Below are 23,618 nucleotides of genomic sequence, written 5' to 3'. Positions count from 1 at the left end.
TGGAAGAGATCGTCACAGGATGACGTAGCAGCTGTGTTGGGGAGTCGCATGATGTGCTGGGATACCTGGCAGCTTTTAGCATGCTCGAGACGGCGGCACTCTTTGAGGATGGTATCGACGCTGGTGACGTTCTTAAACACCAGTAAATTGAAGGCGTCGTCAGCAATCCCTTTGAAGACATGATTACCCTTTTCGTCCTCAGTCATGTTCGGGTCAGCCTAGGCACAAAGGGCCAAGACGTCGAGAATGTACTACCCGTAGGACTCGGTCGACGCCTGTACACGAGTGGCAAGGGCTTTCTTGGCATTGACTTGTCGACCAAACGAATTGCCAAAAAGGTCGCATAGCTTCACTTTGAAGAGATCCCAGCTCGAGATATCCCCTTCGTGTGTCTGGAACCACGCCAATGGAGCTCCGTCAAGGTAGAAAAGTACGTTGGCAAGCATAATTGTCGGACCCCACCTGTGACTGGTGCGGACACGTTCGTATAAGCGGAGCCAGTCGTCAACATCAGGACTGCCGACTCCGTTGAAAACACCAGGATCCAGAGGTGGGGAAGCGGCGACGTAGGTAGGGGCTGCAGGCGGAGACGCTTGCGAAGATGAAGTGCCGCCAGCAGGAGCCGAAGTTGAATTGTCGTCGTTGCGATTGCTGCGAAGCTCCATGACAGGTACGGGGAATGTCCACCTCCACCAAATTAATGTTACGTGAAGCTGAAGCCGAATACCATTTACAATTTATTTACAAGGAATCTCACGGAGGCCAAAATGGCGACGCTGTATCAAGCCGGCACACACGTCGCCTTCGTCCTCCTCAGTGCAGTCACACTCTGGCGGCTGTTCCGTAGCAATATTGACACGTGTACTTATCTTTATCGGCCGACCACGTTTCGCCACCTAACAAAATGTTATCGCACAGCGCGGCACGCGCCTGCATGCATCCGAAGTTATTGGAAAGTTATCGATGCTTCTACCTGGCTCTATGTTGTCGGCGAACCTTGTATTATCTGATTTCATCGCGTAACGCGAATGGTGTAGAACTTTGTGGAAGGCACGCGGGTCCGAACGTTTAATCTGGAACATTCGATGATTCCTGTATGAAAGCCGACGCGCTTGACCCGCTGATCAGTTTTTCCGACGATCGCCGACCGTGTTCGCCGCTATCGTTGTGTTATAAGTGTAGCCTGTTTTTTTTTGTGGGCACAGGTTCGCCCAATAAAAGCTAGTTTTGTATTCCACCGTATTGCTTCTTTCTTCACCGTCACTACCACGTGACAATATAAAGGCAATAACTAGTCATAGAACTAAGCCAGTAGTTAAGGAATTCACAACAGAACAAACTAGGTGAACAATCCACTAGATGGACTCTTACAGAATACTTTCCAAGAATGCGTCCCCGGGAAACGGAACGAGCGATCGCATATTTACGCTAACGCGCTTGTTTTCTACCATGATACAGCATAAGCGATCAACCATGTGGTGATGAGCACCCATTCTATACCACGTTATCTCTATCTCGAGAAACCAAAAGAATGAAAATCCTAACCCCAACTGCCGAGAGCACTCGACAGAGATGCAAATTTTATGAACGCGTGTTATGAGCAAAAAAATGTCATGGCTTCGACGAAGGGGAAAATGCGGAGATGTGAATACCGCTTGGCTGCCATTGCACGTGGGTGATCATGAGTATACGCGTGGCTCGTCGCACCCCCAAAAAGTCGCACTTGGCTCGAAACACGAAACGTCGATGGCGATAGCAACTGCTTTATGAGGTAAGGCTGCACTAGTTTTATTGGCCGCATAAACTTGGAAACGTTCTCTTGCTAACTGAAATAACAAACATGGCATCAGTGCGCACAAGCAAACGCGACCACATCCCACTCGGTGAGCGCGGACACTCCCTGTGAAAGCTCTAGTGTGAGCAAGCGCGGCACGACCTTCATGCCGTCGGTGGCTTCAACGCAAGAGCGGCTAAAACACAGGGCGCACAAAGGCATGAACCATCTGCAGAACCGTTTCAAAATATGGCGCATGTGACCGCGCGCGGCCGTTTAAAGCGCGCACTTGTTGGCGGAATCGAAGCCCTCGACATCCCTCCAGCGCTGCCTCCCCACTTTCCTCCACATATGGCGCACGAGATTGAGCCGCGATCGTCGGTTCCCCTTGCGCCCGGTTCCCCTTGCGCCCGGTTCCCCTTGCGCCCGGCTACCAGAGTGTCACGCGTCACGCTCTCCCTTCCTTCCATTCCCACACGGCCTTTCGCGCGATGGAAGATGGTGTGTTTGTTCTCCGCTTTCTCCTTCGCGTGCCAGATTGAACCGCGATCGTCGGCTTCCCTCGAGTGCTTTCACTCGCACGTGCCGCATACGAGGCGCGGCGACGGTGTTATCGCCTTGGACTTTATACAGAACATCGCGGCAATGTTTTGATATAATTGCTATCGCAATAATATTAGCGGAACATTTCTGCAATGGAGGCCTTGCGCAACGTCATGCAACGTCAAATTGGTGTTTGCGAAACGGCCCTTCCTGTGACGCTGCTCACAGGCTACTGCTTCCTCCAATCAGCAAGCTGACGTAGTTGTTACCTTGGACCGCGACCACATACACATTCGCAAAATTGCAGGTGCATTGCACAGACTTCTCCATGCTGCCGATAAGTTTTTTTCAAGATCTGAAGTCTTATTATAGGTGCCGAAGGGCAGCAAAGTATTAGTCGACGAAATTGATGGTTTGACGTCAGGATAGGTTCGGACAAACTTTAGTAAATGTCGTGCATCACGCACGTCCGCGGGCATTGGGTGTCTCCCACGCAGAGACCGACAGAGAATACCTGGCGGCCGCTGCGCGAGCCTGTTGGACGGCCCATTGAGCGGGCTTCATAGGGTCTTCTCCCACTTGTCCGAGGTATAGTCGGGTGGAGCGTTTCTGCACTCCCAGAGCACGTGTGCGAGTATCGCCGTGACCCCGCACAAGGGGCAGGCATTGTCGGGGTGGTCATCCGGGTAGATGATGTGTAACATGGCGGCGTTGGGATAGGTATGTGTTTGTAACAAGCGTAGCGTTAGCGCCTGCACCTTGTTTAGATTAGGGTGCGGGGGCGGAAACAGACCTCGTCGCAACCAAACATGTTTAGTGATTTCGTTGTGCGTTACTGGAGCGTCCCTGTTCGCCTCCAACTCATCGAAATGGGGTTGCCCTCCCGGCGTGACGGCGTGATCGGTAAGCGCGCGCGCAGCGTTGTGGGCTGTCTTGTTGAGGTTGAGCTGGGCGCCCGAGATCTGACCCCGGTGGGGGGCAAACAAGATGACAGTGTGGACGCGTAACGCCTGGTCGGAGACGACTCCTCTCTCGAACGTTTTGATGGCCGGTCTCGAGACGCTGAATATTATCTTTCGCTTGCCGTCGAGCATTGCCATGGCTATGCCCCCTTGCTCTGCCACCTCGGGGTCGCATGTGTGTACCGTGGCAGAGTTCAGGGTCCGCTGCAAGGACGAGACCGCTACCGCGGCGAAGGCTCGTTTGCATGAGTAGGCGCCGACGTCCCCGAAAGCGATGTAGTCGGCTTTCTTGTCTAAGCGTTTGAGGAAAGCGGTCACCCGTGCTAAGCGCCTGCCTCGATTGTGTTCCGGATGTACGTTTCGCGGAATGGGTGTGATTGTGATATCGGATCGGATCGGAAAACATTTATTGGGCTCTAGAAAAGAGATCTTCGCGGCTTCAGACGGCCTCTTCTATTTTCTGACGGATTCTTCTGTCTGCAATCACAGGGTTGGTGCCCTAGTCCAAGGCTCCATTGAGTATGGCCAACCAGCGAGCTCGCTCTACTAGGCGCTTTTGGCCGTTCAAGCTTACGCTGGAAAGCATACTCTCCCACTGTTCCGCACTCGGGTTTTTAATTTTATAGATAGTTGGGGACTCAATATTTTGACAGGCCCATGATGTGTGGTACAGGTCTGGTTTCTCTCCGCACCATGGGCACTTAGCCTCATATTGTGTAGGGAAAATTTTACACAGAAGGTTTAGATTCGGGAAAGTACCCGTCTGCAGTTGTCGCCATGCAACAGCATTCTCTCTGCTTAGATCCTTATCCGGGGGCGGGTACTTCAATCTGACCCCTTTATAATAATTTAGGAAATCTGAGCAGCCCATGGGTACTGACTCGGGTTCCTCAAGGCTGGATGCGTCGGACGCCCGGTTGGTATGCCCTCGAGCTATCCTATACGCCTCTTGGTTCCCTGTTATGACAGTGTGCCCTGGTACCCAGATTATGGTACGCTGAACTTTGTTTCCCGGGTCGCATGAGCAGAGTATGTGGCCTCCTCTGCGCCTAGTTCTGCCGTTTGTATAATTACGGCGTGTTGCTTGAGAGCCTGTTATTATCGTTAGGGACCTGCAAGATCGATAGCCCTACAGTGCTGCCTGAGCCACAGCTGCCTCTTCGGCCTCGACTACCGTGCAGTCCTGTAGTGATGCGCTCGTGATCTCCTTGAGGTCCGAATTAACCACCGGCGCCACTGCTCTGCTGTTGTGTCTTCCGTCTTTGACGAACGTTGCCGCGTCCGTATACCTTGTGTTGTTCTTGTTCACCAAGGTTCTGTGCACGTACTGCGCTCTTGCTTCTCTACGCGCCTTGTGCAGGTTCCCGTCCATATTCTTGGGTATCGGTGCGACTCGCAGTGTACTGCGATACCTGTCCGGAATGGCGTCGGTACGCTCGATCTCTTGGATCGTGTTGCCGCCGCCATATCTTCGAAGGAGCACCCTTCCTGTGGGGGTCTGCATCAACCTACGTGCCTGAGAGCATAGTAGTGCTTCTCTTGGTTCACTGAAGGTATTGTGCAGTCCCAGGGCCAGCAGTTTCTCGGTCGATGTGCGCTGCGGCAGGTGAAGCGCAGTTTTGTACGCCTTTCGCAGTATGGCGTACGCTTGTTCTTCTTGCTTGATCCGTTTGTGGTAGGAAAGGTCTATACACCACTCTGCTAACCACGAGGCTCGTGACTAGCCTAAGTGTGTCGCTCTCCTTCATACCGTGTCTCTTGCTAGATACTCTGTTGATCATACGGGCTACCTGCATGGTGGCAGTCTTCAGCAGTGTCAGAGTATGATTGCGCCGTTGATTGGACTGAAGCCACATCCCCAGGATCCGAATGGTGGTCTTCTCCGGAAGGCGTTGTCCCGCGAGGTATACGTTGAGGCTGAGCTCATCGCTTGTAGGGACCGTTCAATTTTATTTGCCTATCCACACCCTTAGGAGCTCGGACTTCTCCGTCGAGCAGGCTTTTTGCAGGCACTCTTCTTGTTCGCTGAGCGATCTCCGGTTAACCCATACCGTGATGTCGTCAGCGTAAATGGCGGGCCGTATGCCTTCAAGTGGTTCGAGTTGTCTTGCTAGCCCGATCATTGCGACGTTGAAGAGGATGGGGGAGGTGACCGACCCTTGAGGAGTTCCCTTGTTCGGGGTGCGAAACTTCTCTGGTCTGACTGCTCCCAGGCCGATTGTTGCTGTCCGGTTATAGAGGAAGGCCCTGACGTAGCCATGAATCCTTCTGCCACAGTTCAGGTTTTTGCCAGGAATCCTTCTGCCACAGTTTTTTGCCAGGTTTTGGAATCATCACTACCTCCGAATGCTTCCACTCCTCGGGTACTGTCTCCTCCGCCCACTGCTTGTTGAGATAGTCCGTAAGTTCGACTACCAGCTCATCACTGAGGTTCCGAATCAGCGCGTTTTTTATCTTGTCTGCGCCTGCAGCCGTATTCCTAGTGGTATTTCTTATTGCTGCGTATACTTCCTCTTTGGTTATAAGCCTGTCCAGATCAGAATTTTCTTTCCCCTTGTAGGACTCCGTGCAGGCTGCTGGGTCACCATGCCCGAAGAACTTGTGCCTTACTCTTTCTATGAGCTCATACTCTGTGCCCTGAAACTGGTGAACCAGCCTCTGTATGGCCCTGTTGTTCTCCGACTTGGTTTCAGTCGGGTCCAGGAGTGCTTTGAGTATGCTCCACGTGCGGGCGGTACTCAGGGTTCCGCTTAAGGAATTGCTAAATTGCTGCCAATTCGCTCTCGCCAATTGTTCCGCATATTCTTCTGTCTTTTGCGTAATTTCCGCAATCTCCAGCTTTAGCTTCCTATTAAACTTCTGTCTCCTCCACCTTTTGGTGAGGCTCTGTCCTGCCTCCCATAGCCGAAGCAGTCTAGAGTCAACCTGCGGTATTCGCTCTGTGCGGTCAACCTCCTTGGTGTACTCGCTTTGCCTTTCCTTCAGCATATTCCCCCATTCCTCGATTGACAGTATCGCGCCCAGCGGATGTCCATCACAGGCTTGTTTAAAGGCATCCCAATCCGTTATTTTTGCTGTACCTATCCGACGCTTTACGTGAGCCATTCCGATTTGCGTCTTGATGATGTAATGATCACTACCCAGGCTTTCCAGCATATTTTCCCAGACCGCCTGTCTCGCTCTTCTTACGAAGGTGAGGTAAGGGCTGGTCAAAAGCGTGGCAGTTTGGGCGAGTTGGTATGTCATGACTGTTATAGGCTTGTAGCGCAGCTCGGAAGAGCAAAAAAGGAATAGGGTAGGGGTAATCAAAGGGAACGGGAAACAGAGTGAGCGCTCACTCTGTTTCCCGTTCCCTTTGATTACCCCTACCCTATTCCTTTTTTGCTCTTCCGAGCTGCGCTACAAGCCTATAACAGTAAGGGCTGGTGTCCTCCTGGACGCTGTTTCCCATCCTGGTGGGGACCTCTGGGTCTGGTAAGAGTTGGCTGTTTATGTTGTCAGCCGACTCCTTGACTGTCGTACCCTTTTTATCGGTGGGCTTGTATCCCCAGCTAGGATCCTTGGCGTTGAAGTCTCCAACGATTACGAGCGTGTTGTTTTTAGCCAACCTGCTCACACCGTGGAAGAGGTGCATGAATTTGCCCTTCTTCTGCTTTGGAGGACTGTATAAGTTTACAATAAAAGTACTTCCCCCGTTCTTCTTTTTCGGTATAATTTCGGTAATCTCATGATCAATGTCTGTGTCAGCAATCTTGTCGTGTGCTATGGCGGCAAGGGTGCTGCTGATCAGAATGGCTCTTCGACCAGTGACCTCGTTTGCTTGGCATGTATACCCCTGCAATTGTGGCGTGAAGCCCCAGGTCTCTTGCAGAGCAATGACGTCGGGTGGAATTAACTGCTTGTTGATGAACTGTTGTAGTTATCCTTGTTTTCTTCGGTAGCCTCTGCAATTCCACTGCCAGATTTCAAGTTTTTCGTTTTTGCCTTTTCCTTTACTGGGTCTGGCCATGATTAGTTATGTAAATATAGGCCTAATGTTGGACATCGCTGGTCAAATTTGTCTTTGACCCCTTGTGTTCTTTCTTGCTTACGCATGTTGCGTATGTCTGGGTTTTGCATCTGTATTCGTGGCTCTATTATGTTGAATTTCTGTCGCATCTCTGCCATGAACTTGACAAAGTATTCGAGTGCTTCTGATGCCTGTTGTTGTGGATGCGATGCCCTGTGAGGGGCTCCCGATTTGAGGTCCCTAACTGCTCTCATTTGCTCTTCAGTCTTTTTATCCTGCTCCTCTACCTTTTGTCTGAGGACCTTATTTTCTTTTTCGAACTGAGTCTGGTGTGTACTGATGTTATTTCGACTATTGTTACCCGAGTGCGGAACAAGCGATTTGGGAGGGCTTGCATCCCAGCTCACCTTGCCGTTGTTAATGTTGTTGTTGGGCTTCTGCTTCTTCTGGTGCCGCTGCTGCTGCGGCTGTTGCTTGCCTCCTTTGATGCCTTGGGACGACTGGGGAGCGTTGGTCCGTGATCGGCTTCGCGAACTGTTCCGTGAACGGCTCCGCGAACTCCCCCTCGGCTCCTGGCTCTGGTTCCGAGATTGGCTCTGGTCGCCCTCTGAGCTGAGCCATCTCTTCCAATGCTGCTGCTGCTGCTGCCCGCTCCGGCTCTTTTGGCGGCTTTGCCGCCCGCCATAGGCCGGCCCGCGAAGCTCCTTGAACTGCTTCAGGCACTCCTTGCGGTCCCTGGACCCGGTGACATGGTCGCCTCCACATACCAGGCACTTTGGCTGGCATTGATGTCCTTCCGGCGGGTTCCGTGCTCCGCACTGCCTGCAGGCCTTGGCATCCGGCGTTGGACATACGTCAGATCTGTGGCCTTGCTCTCCGCAGTTGTAGCACACTTGCCTCGTCGGTCGGTATGGGTGGCATTTGTATTTGCCTCCCCACCAGTTGAGAATCCTGGGAATGAAGGGTACGTCGAAGGTAATGAGGGCTGTCTTCGACTTCCCCAGCATTCTGGCCCCCAGTATGGTTACACCCTGGGTGCGCAGTGTCAGGTTTTCCATCAATTCTTCTTCCGTGGTCCTGGCGTCTATCCCGTGGATCACGGCACGCTTGCAATCTTCAGGTGTCGCTACGTAGGTGTTGACTTGAAAGGAGGGTCCTCCGAAACTCAAGCTGGTGATTCCTCGAATTATCTTCGCGGTCTCGTCGCTTGGTGTGCTGGCTATTATGATGTTGGAGCCTAGTCGCAATCTGATGATAATGTCCTTGCCGCCTCTAATCTTGTTTCCGCAGGCCGCGTTGATGGCTTTCGCTACATCGGCTCCTTGTAGTGCCTTCACCGGCAATCCATCCTTCGGTCTAATAATAACCATCGCGTCATTTTTCGGGAGCCGTGGCACCCTTTGCCTAGGCCGCTGCGTTGCTCTCCCTCGGATAGAGTTTGACGCGGTCGCGCTTTCCGCGCAGGCAGCTGCGTCGCTCGTTGTGACGGCACTCGCCGGCGCCATCTTGCCATTGTTTGCCCCAGCTGGGGCTCTCTGTGCTTTAAAATGGCGGCGTTCCGTAAACCGCGTTTTTGGGCCATAATTTGGTGCTTGGTCAGGAAGAGTGTCCAATCGTACTCACTCTTCGGATGATTTGTTGGGTCCGCTGCTTCATGAAACATAAAGGCGCCTTCGTAGTCCTCGGTTTCCACTGCCTCTAGGTCGGAGGTGGCTTCGAGGTAGTCGGCTTCCATTTCTTGAGCTTCGAGCGTATTTTCGGCGACTCCGCTCAGTGTTGATTTAGAATTCGGCAAATTCGTGTGGCGGAGACCGATTTCAGGCTGCGTCGATGCCATGGTGTCGGTCTTGCTGCCCGCAAGCACCGTCAAAGCGCTGGACGTAACATCAGGCCCAGCGCCTGCGCTCCGCTCGGCTACGCGGGAGGCGTCGAAAGTCCGATAAAAACCCCAAAAACGGGCCTATCGGCTTGAAACCGGTAATTAGGTGGTCGGAAACTTGAGCCGTATGAGACACAACCAATGGTTGATGGCTCATTTATGGGTAGCGGTCCGAATTGGTCGAAAAATGCGGAGCCCATCTGTGATTATGATAAGGTCGCGGAGCTCGTGGGGAACCGACGTAAACTCCGGTGGATCCTGGCTGTTCGGTGGGAAGAAGCCGAGCTCGCGCAAGGGCCCGTCTTGGTCGTCGTCAGTCGTATCACCTGCGCGCTCTCCTGAGACTCGGCGATCTCGTCGACCGTATTGTGCACCCCGAGCTCTGGGAGTCGATACGTTTGCGTAGCGATCGGGAGCCCGAGGGCCCGCTTCACTACCTTTGGGATGAGTGTCTAGAGCTCTTCATGCTCCGATTGTTTCCACTTGTGCGTTACTGCGACATAGGTAAAGCTACATAGGACGAACGCGTATACGAGACGTAGCAGACTGTCTTCGTTGAGGCCGTGCTGACGGTTGGCCACTCTGCGTACGAGTAGTATCGCGTTGTCATTTTTTATCGTCAGTTTGTGGACCATTTGAATGTTTGATCCGCCCTCCTCGATTATCATTCCCAGGATTCTGATGGAGTCGATCCTGGGGATGAGGCGACCGTCTCTGGTGCGAACGGTGATGTAGCGCTCGATCGGCGGTTTCTACCCCTTACCATGTTTGCCTTGTTTGTTTCGACAGTACTGTATCAACTCCGTTTTGGCGGAGGAGCACTTGAGCTGATATGGTGTTTTCGGTACCTGTGTAATCGGGATGTAGGGTTGGCGGGCCTGTGGGTATCGGCAGGCACTTATGCACAAAGGTCCTGACGACGTCATCCGGCGAAACAGTGCCTTTGGCCTAGTGAAGGACTTTGCTGGGCTAGTGGCGCTGGTTCATGTGGGTGTTGGTGTCATCGAGCAGGTGTTCGTGGAGGTTCCACGTCTTCCCGTTGCGGACCTTTCTACCGACGGAGTTACAGACATCGTCCGAATGCTGTTTGGATAAGGTGCTGCAGTGTTCTGTTATGTTCTTGTTCAGTTCGCCAATGCGTTTGCGGAGCCTACTGTTGAGATGCTGGCTCTTCCATCGTGTCAGGAGAGACTATTTGGCCTCGAGCAAGTGGGCGAGGCGGCTGTCAATCTTCTCGGTTGGTATATCCGTGCTGGCTGTTTTCGTGGCCTTACCGACGTTGGCCTTGAGCTAAGGCGTCGCCGTCTCGAGGTTCGGGGCAGTGCGTTAAGAGAGTCGTCAAGCGCGAGTCATGCGAAAGAGGTCTCAGTTGACCAACGTGCACCACTTGGACTTTCTGACGGTGTTAGGTAAGTGCACGGTCAGTATGAGATGGTTACTACCAAGATCCTCCGCAAGATTGGACCAGCGGGCATTGGCTGTGTTCATGTGCCGATGAAGGGGTAGAGAACGCCTTGTCCGCCACTAGGGATAGTTTCAGGTTGTTCGCATACTGCCACAGTGCGGTACCCTTGGAGGTGTCATACACGTAACCCCAGATGCGATGTTCAGGGTTAAGGCCGCCAGCTATCACGAGCGGGTTTGAGCCTGCAAGACGGAGGGTTCTCTGGAACAGGCGTCAGCTTTCGTCAGCTTCATGAAAACACAGAATTGTATTTTGCAAGACTTCCGCTTCTCGGCAGAAGTTCAAAGCCAAGAAACCTCTCGGCAACCAATCGGAGAATCAACATGCTGGATAATGACCACCATACAGCCGCCTTGCTTGTCGAAAGTGAAACCGCAGAGCTACATAAAAAAAAGACGGGATGCCGAACAACCGAAACAACCCCCGGAAGGCGAGTACTAGTTGAGGTTTCAAAGAACATGCGCGCTCCTTGTGGTTTCCGGACATCCCAAGATCTCGAGGAACGAAGTAGATTTTGATATTCACATTTCTTGTCATTCGGAAGATTTTATATATAAAGAAATTTTAGGGAACAGAAACTATTATTTCTGTTTAGTTATTTTTTTATGTTTGTTTTGGGGAATTTTAAATCGGGTGAAGCGCGGGAAGTGGTTGACTTCTTTGATCCGTCCAGCGTTCGTCCGCTCACACTTTTTACTCGCTCAGCGATATCACAAGTCGGATCGTGCTGGGTCATCAGCTTTGGTTGTAGTTTCAAGTATGAAGAAGGCTTCTTCTGGCCTGGTCTTTACAAGTGTCACCACGTAAGCGCGCTTATGTGAGTCATGACATCAAAAACACAAGACATTCCTTCCCACCTGTACACTACAACATGTGCTTTGCCCCATCAGACCGCTTCGTATTTCTGTGCAAGGACTTACGCGGCTCCCTTCTGCCAACAACCGCGCTAAGTCGCTGGATTATGACTGCTGTGGGTAATCGAACGCTGTATGATGAGACTGCAGGTCTTCACTCTGGTTCTGACACTGAAGTGGCCGAGTTTTTTCTCCGCGCTATCGTTTTGTGCAAGGCCGTACCTGAGTAACCTTGGAAAAGTGTTTCTTTTATGTGTTCTTGTTGAAGTACTCGAGGTATTTACCAGCGCTCATAAGACTACATCAATGCACCCTCAACAATCAAATGGTCTTACTGAACGCCTGTGCACGAAATTTGTTGAACATGACCTCTAGGTATATCGAACCCGAGCAGACGAACTGGGACAGCTCATTTTGTCGCGTTTGCTTATAACACGTACTGCCGTCCAATGCACAACTAACTACAGTCGATTTCTCCCCGTATACGGCCGCACTCTCTCTTCTGCCTTGCCCAACCTTCCTTCGGACACCCACTGCTCCATCCGAGTGCCCTCCGAGTACAGCTTGCTGCCCGCGTTGCCCGCTGACGTGAGATTGCTCGTGCCGACATCAGGGTCACTCAGCAAAAGAGGAAATCTCGTTGTGATGCGTCGTCTCGGGTGACTTCGTTCCTCCAAGATAACCAAGCCCTCTGGTGTACACCTGTCCGCCTACCGCGTATCAGGAAAAATTTTCTTTATGGTTAGTTTGCTGTATACTCTAAGAAAAAAGAGAGTAAAAAGTGAGTCTCGGCAACTTGAGTCTCTTTTTTCTTCCGAAGACCCACTTTTACGCGAGTAGAGTCAGAAAACAAGAGTCAACATTTGCGCATGGGTCGTTTGACTCTCAATAGCACGCGAAGAGTCGTCGTGGAAAATCGCCATTCCTCTGATATTTGAGATGAGTCTGGCGAGAGAAAGATTTTAATGCAGGAGAAGTAATACCAGATAAACTCTTCTGTTTTAGGCAGGCCCTCGGGTTCCTGTCCTGGTTGTAATGCGGTGTATCATTCTTTTATCCTTGTCATGTTCTGCAATTACTTCGAACTCTATATACTGATTTTCCTTGACCATGTTTGTTGATACCTCGCACGCTTAAGCGATAGCTGGTTTCCTATGCTAAGGAAGACCTGGATTTGCCACACTGGATTCTGACCATAAGTAAATCTAAAAAAAAAGTATTGGCTACTAAAGAGAGCACAGCAACGAGATAACAAGTTCAGTAGGTGCCCTCAACAGTGTCGATAGCAAGTGTAATTCCGCGACTTAAAATTGAATTTTGAAAATTTAAGTTCAAAAATCAAGATCTTGTTATGAGGCGCACGGTAATGGAAAGCTGCAGATTTATTTTCAGCAGCTCGGGTTATTTAACGTGTACGGAATCCACGGTATACGCGCATTTTCGCATTCTGACCCCGTTGGAATGTGACTGCCGCGGTTGTGGTTCGACCCGTCACCTCGAGCTCAGCAGCGCAACACCAAAGCCACTGGGCTACCGCAGTGCGTTGCGTTCCGCGACCAGAAACAAATATTAGTGTACGCAACACTGCTTTGGAACCCCCTAGAAATATAAAAACAATAACACAGCAGTTTCACCCCAATGCTGCATGAACCACTGCACGAACTATTGCACGAACCAAGGTTCGCAGTTTCATCGGCTGAATAAACTGCAGTAAACATTCCCTTACTCCTGAAATTAGCAAGCACTGGGTCACGCGCGCACGTGCAAACATCAACAGATCTCACTGAATGACGGCGAACACTCGCTGTCACAGCGTTGGCGTGATGAAGGGCGCGAGCAGAGCGGACCGAACGCTTCTGCTGCCTCTTCTATCAAAGCGTCTCCGAAAATTTGCGCTATCTGAGCACACCCTTACCTTCCCTCGCCCCCCCCCCCCCCCCACTCCCAGCTTTGCATCCATCGGAAATTATCTCCAAAACAGAGCGAGGGTGGCGCAAGACCGGGCTAGAGCAACGGCTAGAGGAGGAGAAGCGCGCTAAACTAGCGCCTCCCTCTCCCGGCTTGCGCGCGTTTTATCACGTGACCTCCTTAGATACTTGACTTGGGGCGCCCATCCAGCCCGGCTCAGCCTCGAACACTTCCTTTAACGCGCACAGTCAAAGGCGCGGGATGGGATCTTATCGCACTTGACTTTATACGTAAGCTCGCGGTAAAACCAACAGATATATTTCGACGGTTGTGCCCATATAACTGCTATCGAAAAATTCGCAATAAAGAGAAAATTTTACTGAGGACCAACAACGCTGCTTCTCCACGTCGTGATACAGCGGTGAATGATATTTCGGGAAAATGTGTTGCTAAATCTCCGTCAAACACTACGCTCGCATTTGGTGACAGCGGAACGCAGTCGCAAGAAATTGTGGAGAAAATACCGGAGTTCTGGCAGCTTCAGGTGCACTAGATTATTCAGCAACGTCGGCGGCTTTGTAGTTATACCTTACATCAGGGCAAACTGCACTCGACAGAGATCAAGGGCAGCCGCACCGTTATAGCTAAGCAAATTAGTAACAATTACGCCGCGTCTTCCCACTTCGAGCACGCTCCGACAGCCCAACGATAGATATTTCAAACGTAACCGCACTCGGACGAGCAAATTTTGCTTATGCGAAGTGAACGTAGCGGGTAATTCAAGACGCGTGTTAAATTCACGGCTGCTTCATTCGTGAGCATTACTTACATGACGTAAAATTATCGGTGAGCAAAGCAGTTTTTGTTTCAACGCAAGGAAAAAAAACCGAAACTAGTTGTGCGGATTCAAATGATCCAAAGCCGAAGCCGTCAATAGTATGACGCCAGTTTTCAGTCGTGTTGCATCTCGCGCGAGTACGTTGTTGTCGAGTGGTGGTTCTTTGTTCTATGGAGTGGTTCTGAAAGCGCTGCGTTATGGGCGACTGCAACCAGGCGTTGCGGCAAGTTACGGTGGGAACTTCTGTCCGTGCTGTGTGATTGCGACGAGGACGACTGCCGCCAGCAGTGGCGTGTCGCCGATTTCGTCTTTGCCGACATCGAGGAAGTGCAGCTCGCCGGAAGTGTTGCGTTTTGCACTGCATTTTCCTCGTGATATGGGAGATCGCAACGCAGAGACGACCAGATGCATACAAAAGACTACCAGCGGAGAGTGACCTGAGCCATATTTCTCTTAACCTCTCAGGTAAGCATATCAGCTTTTGTTCCGAGTTTACAAACGGCGCGTAATCGGCCCTGCCGGCACGGCTACATTTTGCACCACGTTTCTCTTGGCAGTTCACCGACGTTTCTTAGGCATGCGTGGGCGTATGTATGCGAAAATACTACTGGCAGACGGAAGCCTCAGGAGAGCATCTGAAGTTATAGCAAAGCTGTACTGCCATAGATAATAGACTCCAATGACGAGTGGCCTGTCGCATCGAAAAATCCGTAGAATACCAAGTACTGCGTAACTTGAAGTGTAGTGTGACCAGTGTGACTTTCGCTGGCGAAGACAGGTTGTCGAAAAAAAAACAGTCGTCTATGCTGAAGATTTACTAGCGCTTTAGGTATATTACCGCGAATAATAAAAATGCTACCACGCTGTATGGCAGTGTCAGGCGATGTGGCAGCACAGATATTTTCGTAGCAGTAAGGCGGCTGCATGCACGAGCGAACAGACACAACCTTTTAAAAGCGCTGAAACAGAACAAATTAAATGTGCCTTTGGCGTCAAGTCGGAAACACATTGGCTTACAGTATAAGCCGATGTATAATGCTATTATTTTTTATGTCATCCTTATTTTCACGGTTGTAAATATTTAAAAGCATGAATTTGCTGCAACCTTTACATAGTAAATCCTACTAGGCGCACAAAACCTGGCTGTGTTGTGTAGAGAATTTGTGCTATTCCTACTGGATTTTCTATTTTGAGTCCGGTGTTTTATGAAAAAGGGGGTCTTTTTATTTGTAGTCTTATGTTAGTGCAGATATTTGGCAAGCAGAAATGAGTTGATTGCAAAGTTGTATCTCCCGGTGAGCTGCACATGAACCCAAGTTTATCCTGTCTTGGCTATTGTAAGGTGCATATAACAATTTTAAGTATATACAGCCGTAGTTGGCTTTGTCACTGTAGCGTATTTTGTGAAAGTAGAATGCTATGATTATTTTACTGTTTTCATGCAGAAATACCTTTTTTTCTTGTACCAAGAAACGCTCACATCATTGAATGAAATGAGGTGTGGTGTATTTTTCTACTAATTTAATAAAGGAAATTTCGTCTGCGGTGTATCAGAGATTAGTTTACTTTCTTTTACTAAACAATGCATTATCTCCTCTGCTACTGCTGTTGTTCTGTGTATCTTTGTAGTTTTGAAATGTACTTTATTTTAGGTATTGAAGAAATGGCAACATCCAGAAGAAGACGCCATCTTATCCAGCACGTTATGGGTGAGACAGATCGTAGCAGGCATTTTTGCATATCTCATTAGCATATGATGCTATTTGTTTTAATTTTTGTGTCCACTTTCCTGGCCATTTTCATTTCAGCATTATTGTGCAAAGGGTAATACTTTTACATCTGGATAGAGTAATCGTCCAAAAGAGAGAAACATGGCTGTAGGAGACGACGCACATAAGCCTCCTTTGTCCGTATCTCTATGTTGCGCAGTTACTCCTGTCATTATCTACCAACAAGCACAAATTCTTCATCAGCTGTATTTACTAATTCTCCGTTATTAAAATTTAATTGATACAACATTGAAAGTACAGAGGTTAACAGGAAGACAGAGACTTGAAATGGTGAAGAGCCGTAGAACAAGGAGCATCGCTGGAGCCAATGTTTCGACAAAGAGAAGAAGAGAAGTTTTCTTGCCAAACATTGGCTCCAGTAAAATTTCTTGTTATATCACTATTTACGATTAAAAGACAGCATTAGTGCTCTTGCTGAAGTATTATGCATTATGGAATAAAAATTTGCAGGGTTAAATGTCAGGAATGTGAAATTTCTTGTGTATTTTAATGCTACAGCGAAAGCCAGAAAAACAAGATGTAGAGAACCACATTGTTATTTGTCACTACCCAGTTTGGCCAGCTTCATTCAGAGCTTGCACTTTGTTGCGTTAATGAACACTGGAATTCATTAATTGAATTGCTTCGTGATTTACTTATATTCAGGGATATTGAATTTGTTTTAATGCAGCTTAACCTAGTGCATGTAAAAAATATACAATGACATTTTAAGAGGCTTGCAGTTGACTAGCAAATCACTTGATGGTATGTGCTCAGGTTACCATTGAGCTTCCATGCACAAATCGGATGCACATTTTTTTTTCATTGCTTGGATTTTCATAAACATAAGTACCATTTCTTCTTTGTCAATGTTCTAGTTGTGTTGTAGGACCTAACTGTTTACATTTATGTGTATTGGTATCCATGTTACACAGACAGCTGAGTTTTTCTTGTAAGCTGTGACATGGTAGGACTAAGAGCGTTTGTGCAAATTTGCTGCAGGTACACTCTGGTGGCTCCCGCCCCTGCATCCTACGACCACCGTGTCCTCACTATGTTCACTAGGGAGTTCGAAGCCTTTGGCGGATCCTGCCACCACCGTGTCCTGACTACGTCCACTAGGGAGTTGGCAGCCTTCGTGATGATGCCAAGCAGGCAGGAAGCTGACAGAAAGATCGAGGTAAATACATGTAATTAAGTGGCAAATTTTTGAGTGAAGTGGCTTGTAGCCACTCAGCAATGAAAGAATTAACTTCGAAGCAGTTTAGACTCCCTGCTATCGGTGCAGGAATGCTCAAGTCCATCCATTTTGCTTTAGCCGCCAAGAGGCTATGTGGATTAGACGAAATCCGATGCAAATTTTGAAACTTGTAGGAGACCAATTGTACAGTTTTTTTTCTTGCTTGACACAAAACTGCTTTGATAAAGCTTTAGCAATTTAAAAACAATACAGTGTACTTTCATACATGTTATTGGGCATAAATTTACTAGGACTGCCTCAATAATAATTATGCCGATAAACTTACACCAAAACTGACTGTTTTTGCTAGTTCATCCTCATCTCTCTGCACTGCTGCATAATTTATCTTCCTGAGACCAGTTTTTGCATGCAGCACAAGCCCTAATAATGTGGATTACATAAATTTGCAGCTTTTGCTGTAAGCGAGTTCTATGAAAATAAAGTTAATAGGCCATTTTGTCCATTTTTAATGACCCATAATAAACTGAGCAGTGGCTTATAAGCAGTTAAATTTTTGGTGTAAGGCCTCACTTTATTGTCCTGAAAAATTTGGCCCCCTTAATGAAGGAACCAATTTTTTGGCTATGCCTTTTATGATGCATAGTTTGGTGCGTTACACAAGTATTTCTTGAAATTAACATTTGTCCTATATTGAAGGGCCTCCAGTTTTTCGAAAAGAAATTTCAAGTGGTCGTGTGCCAGGTCGGGACAACTCGCATGAAATAGCCTACTTACAGAAATAGGGAGGGCCATACCCGCCGTTGTTGCTCAGTGGCTATGGTGTTGGGCTGTTGAGCACGAGGTCGCAGGATTGAACTCCGGCCACGGCGGCCGCATTTCGAGGGGGGCGAAATGCAAAAACACCTGTGTACTTAGATTGAGGTGCACATTAAAGAACCTCAGGGGGTCCAACTTTCCGGTGTCCTCCACTACGGCGTGCCTCATAATCAGAAAGTGGTTTTGGCAGGTAAAACCCCATTATCTGAATTTTTTTAGGGAGGGCCCAGTACACTTGACTTTATGTTAAGATACTAGTATTGATCTACAAAAGACGGAAGGAAACATTCCGTCCTATAAGCAGCTTTTCACATTCATTTAGACTTTTGCACATCTGTATACCTCACGTCTGGTGACCCGTGTCTGTTTTCATTATCTGCTATGTGCCAATGGTAAACTTCAGGTTTGCCCTATGATGGAGAATATTTTGTTGCTTATAGATATGGATCTGTGTTTTTCAGGTTGCCTCGAAATTTTACCCAAGCCGTGCCACACACTTGGGCCAGGCCTCTTGCAAACGACGTATAACCAGGCTCAACGCATGATGTCGAGTGAGTCCGGAGATCGAGGCAACCTGCTGTGCAACCAGCGTGCAACCTTTGGTGACCCTCAACATGTTCCACCTATTTTACAGCTGCACTCAGCTTCCACCTATACAAACCGCATCACCAGCTGTGGGCACTCATCGAACCATGGATGAATGTTGGGGTGGAGTGATTTGAAGAGACATTCTTTTTGTCTCTTCAAATCCTTAGCAAATACTTGTGTTATTATAATTATGTGTCTTTAGTGCCTAGTTTTTAATGGTTCCTTACTATTAGAATTCTCGCCATCGATTCCTGCTATTATAATGTATGTCTGTCTTTATGCAAAGTTTTTCATAGTTATTTTGTACTTGTCTATGTAATTGATAGGTTCATACTTCTTGTTATACAGAAGGCTAAAATGCAAACTTACGGCATTTTTTTCTTCCTTTGATAATCCACAGCACTGCAAAGTGTTCAAGAAATGTAACCCAACGTGGGCTCTGGTGCAGGAAAAATTTAAGAGCAATATAGAGTACTTATTTCAAACAGCCATTATTTTTGGAAAAGTAAAAAATGTAGGAGCACAAAAAAAGGAAATGTTAAACTAGACAAACATGAGTTCCCCTCATACGTCTGATAATAATGTGACTTCCCTTCACTGCAAAGATACCAGTAATATACTCGCATACAAGGTTTGAAACAAGAAAGCTATGATGCTCTTGGCATTTCTCAGTGCCTATTTGTCACACTGACGAATGTCAAAGGCATCGTAGGTTTCATGTACACATTGGTTGTGTTACACTTTTGAGTATTGCATTTCTCAAACACAAAGGTTTACAGCAGTGCTTTAAATAGCAAATGCATTTCCTAATTTATTAGTGCAAGAGGAACAGTACAGATCATCTAAAAATTCTTTTACAGACTATATGTTCATGGATGCACGCTTCTGATGACATAGCAGTGACGTGGTCGTGGGATGAATGACTTTATTTCAGATTTAAATATTGGCTTCCAGGTCTGGGTTAGTCTCCTACACTGAATGGTCTAGGTCAGAGCCCATTTACTAGAGAAAATGAATTAAACTAGGCATTATAAACATCAAAAGATCTTGTTTAGGAAATTAATGTGACAATCAGCAAGATTCTTTGGGCATTCATTTCCAAATTTGTAGGATATATTTTATGACTGGTTTCATTATTGTGCGAACAAATATTTGTTTATTGTCACACTAGAGTTGGCTGCCCCCATTTGTATACAACTGCTTTACAGGCTAAAAATTCAGTGTGTTGCCCTATTTATGTGCATAATGATCGCACTTTATTGTAAAAAAATTGCCTCAAATTCAGAAGTGCGATCATTACGCTGGGTAAATTTCCCACAAAAAGATAAAAAATATATCCTCTGGCATTTGCTACGGGATGACAACAGGTCAACAAAGAGGTGGCTGCCTCTGCATGTACTGCGGGACACAACAAAAAAAAAGCATGGTGGCTGGCAGAGCAAGCCGAACGTGCCGAACACGATTTTTTTTCTCGAGTACATTACGTGCATTCAAACAGTTTCTTCCGTATCAGTAATGAATAATATCGGCAAGTTTGCGGCAATAACATAGCCATGTCCACTTTGAGGGGACAGAAACAGATGGGCGCACTTAGCTGCCTGTGACATAGGAACACATGGCGGGCAGGCTGCGGAAACTGCGGCATTTGTCTTCACCAGTATCCTAATATGGCACGTTTCCGCTAAGGGTGGGCGAATATCTTAGCTGCGTTACAAACATCGGCGAATGAATGCGGTACACTTCTAACGTATCACTGTAAACGTGGCTGCTATCATTGCCACTCGCGATTTGTTGCGTGCCCACAAGTGCAGACGAGAAGAAACGAAAGACGCCTTTTTTGTTGTTTTTGTTGACCACAATCATTACAAAGCCTACACATAATAAAGGCAAGTTTGGTTGTAGCTTTTTTTTTGTCATATAAGTGCGGAAAGTGATGGAAGGAATGAAATGGGGCATCTGCTTAAGAATGTTTGGTGCGTGCAGACTGCTTGGTTTGTCTTGAAGAGTTGTTCGCATAGCAGTTGACAGATGGTAAGCGCGATCATTACTAGCAAGACTTGGCACATGACATATCGCTGCGGCAAGTTTGGGGTGCAATCTTACACGAGAAATAAAAAAATTGAATTTTGACATCAGAATTTAGGGGTGCGATCATTACGCGAGTGCGATCATTATGCGAGTAAATACGGTATTAGGTTGTTTTTGGTTTTGCGCACTCAATGTTAGGGATGCAAATGGTGACATATATGCAACAGAATGCAAAAATGACTAATGAATGCAAGCAGGGCGTCGGGCTTTTTAGGCAGATGCGTGCGTGTGCTATTTATAAAGCTCCCCATGGTATGCCTGAAGGAATTTTCTGACACTTTGGTAGAAAACACTGACACCCACTTATTAAGGGGAAATACTCCTCAAAACAACTTTTTTATATATTTGTACTAGAGATTTGAATACACTGTCATTCATAAAGTGTTTTATTAGATTTGAATTGTCATTTGATTTTTGTGTAGCTGCTGTTCTTTAGTTATGGTCCTACACAGTGGCAAAATATTCTTGTGGGCACTTTCCTGTGTATAAAATTTTCAGAAATAGCTTCATGCTGTATCTTATTTAGCTAGTTATATACTGCAAAGTGATGACACCTATCGAAACGACTTGTACAATTACTGGAACTATGCAAAAATATTAAGCCACATTAAATAATTTTACAGATTGCAATTTCAATTAGATATCAGCATTCTGCATATCTTGAATAGTATCTATGCGAAATTTCGTTAGTATAGGACAATTATAAGTGCATAAGGTAATTGTCATGCTATTGTGAGAAAAAGTTTTTGAAGTATATTCTAATTTTTTTTCACAATAGCATGAAAAGTATGCAAGACTAGTAGGCAGGCCTTGCATACTTCTAGTAACTTTACATGCTGTTTGAATAGATATTGGCACTTTGCAGTCTACAAAGAGCTGAGTTAGCTGCAGCACACTGCTTTTGTGAAAATTTAATACACAAGAAAGTGCCTGCAAATATGACTATGTATTTTGCTGTTGTGTAGAACATAACTCGACAAGCAGCTAAACAAAATCTAATGGAATATATAAAATCTGCATGAAGAACTCTACAATTGGCTCTTTTTTCAAACCTCTAGTACAAATAATAAAAATATTTCGAGTAATATTCAATCAGCAAAATGTTCCCCTTGCTACAGTGACCTACAACATAGCGACAAAAGTTTAAGGGAAGTCCTCTTCTCAAAGCGACTCTGGGCTGTCTTCCCAAGGGCTTCTGTTAAAGACTGAATTTTCCTGCATTTGTCAGGAGAGCAATACAAAAATGTTTGTGAATGTGGAAATGGTATTGGCACACTAACTAAAAAAAAACAGTTCTGTGAAATGTAGACTTGATTATAACTTCGTTCGACATTTACATTCCGACTGCATATATTTATTTCGTGTTTTGTACTGAGTGTTTCAGCGGTGACTGCCGCTAATTACTGAACATAACTGCTTCATGACAGTGCGACTAACAGAAATTTATAGCAGTGGCAGGCATTAGAATTACAGTACTCAATGACGTCTACTTTGTAAGAACTCAGACTAGCAGCAGTTCTGAGATACACATACCCAAAAGGTAATGATCAAATAGATTTCTCTTTCACACAGAATTGTCCCACAAGGCTTACAGAAGTCATTGTTTGTCATCTTGTACAAGCAGATTATGCACCAGATGTAATTTATGCTCAGTAAATACATAAATCAGTCATGCGAGGTGTCTCACTTTAGGTTGCAAGTTCGAACTTCTTTTAATCTTGCTTGTTTTTATTTTGTTTCCTTTGTGAGCATGAGTGAGTTGGTGACCTTGGCACATATTGTCAAAACTGTTTCTTCATCACTGGGAATTTCAAAATTTCATTTACACATGAAATTCCCAGTTACTGATATGGTAGGCTTCGAGCTTAATTCCCTTATCTTTCATATGTTTATCTACCAAGTAGTTTTATCGTTCATTGAAACATATCCATGGAATGCAGAGTGGGCACCCAAATTATAAATATCTGTTCTTGCTTTCTACCCTGCTCTGGTGTTTTCAAAACCTAGCATTGGTGCAATGGCCTGTCTGCACCTGCAGAAAAGTAGCGAAGTGGCTAAATTTAAAGGTCAACAACATAATTAAGATACAAAGCGAAAATATAAGTTCGCAATTGTCCCTCATAACCAGAGTTTTGGTTAGAATTAAAAAAAAATGGACATCCTGCTCGGGTGTGAGAGTTGCTTTGAGCACCAAGGGGACTACGTAGCACCTGTGCTGGTGTACAGAAAGCAAAAAAAAATCACTCCAGATTGGAGCGGCAGCGGAAAGTTAAGCACAGATGTTTTATTTCACGCACCATTAATGTGGCTTATCATCTGCTCCTGTTGTATGGGAACGCATGCATTGGGAAGACAATCCTCTGCACCATTGTTACCTTAGCAGGACACCAGAGAAAGGTAGAAATAAACAAAATCGAGAACAGGTATTCAAACTTGGTTGCACACAGTGTATTATCTGGAAGTGTTTCACTCTACAAAAGACTACTGTGATAGATAATCATAATGACAAAGACAAAATAATTAAAAGAGGTATGTGTCAGTCATCCGTCCGTGACCTCCAGTGTTTATAGAAACACTTCTTTCTGCATATGTGCCAAGCCGTAGGGAGGCTTTATGTAACTCAGTCATGCTTGCTTAGGTAAAGATTGGAATAAGGGAAATCACAAGAACATTGTATGAGTGATTTGTAAATGTGGCACCTAATGTAACTTATTCATGTATGGGCTGAGGATAGATCACAGCCAGTGCATAATGTGCTCTTACAGGATGACTTGTGATGAGTAAAAGAAGCCTTCCTCACATCTTCCTCTTTGTTTCTTCTGGATCTTTGTGCACTATGTGTATTGTTACAGCTGCGTGCATGTAGCTGGGTATTTATGTGTTCTGCTTCCTTCCTTGCCCTCATAATTCATGCGCCATCTTTG

At 46.9% G+C, this 23,618-nt stretch overlaps 1 long non-coding RNA gene across 1 annotated transcript; it reads left to right on the top strand.

Moving 5' to 3' along the window:
- The first annotated feature begins 14,673 nt into the window (after positions 1-14,673).
- LOC139056997 (uncharacterized) lies at positions 14,674-17,139 on the top strand. Its single transcript, XR_011512507.1, has 3 exons — positions 14,674-14,697; positions 15,885-15,941; positions 17,004-17,139. It is a non-coding gene; the product is annotated as an uncharacterized lncRNA (long non-coding RNA).
- The last annotated feature ends 6,479 nt before the right edge of the window (positions 17,140-23,618 follow it).

Source organism: Dermacentor albipictus, chromosome 3 (assembly GCF_038994185.2).
Source record: "Dermacentor albipictus isolate Rhodes 1998 colony chromosome 3, USDA_Dalb.pri_finalv2, whole genome shotgun sequence".
Taxonomy (NCBI): Eukaryota; Metazoa; Arthropoda; class Arachnida; order Ixodida; family Ixodidae; genus Dermacentor; species Dermacentor albipictus.
The sequence above is the reverse complement of the archived record's forward strand: the minus strand, read 5'-3'. Positions and strand labels throughout refer to the sequence as shown.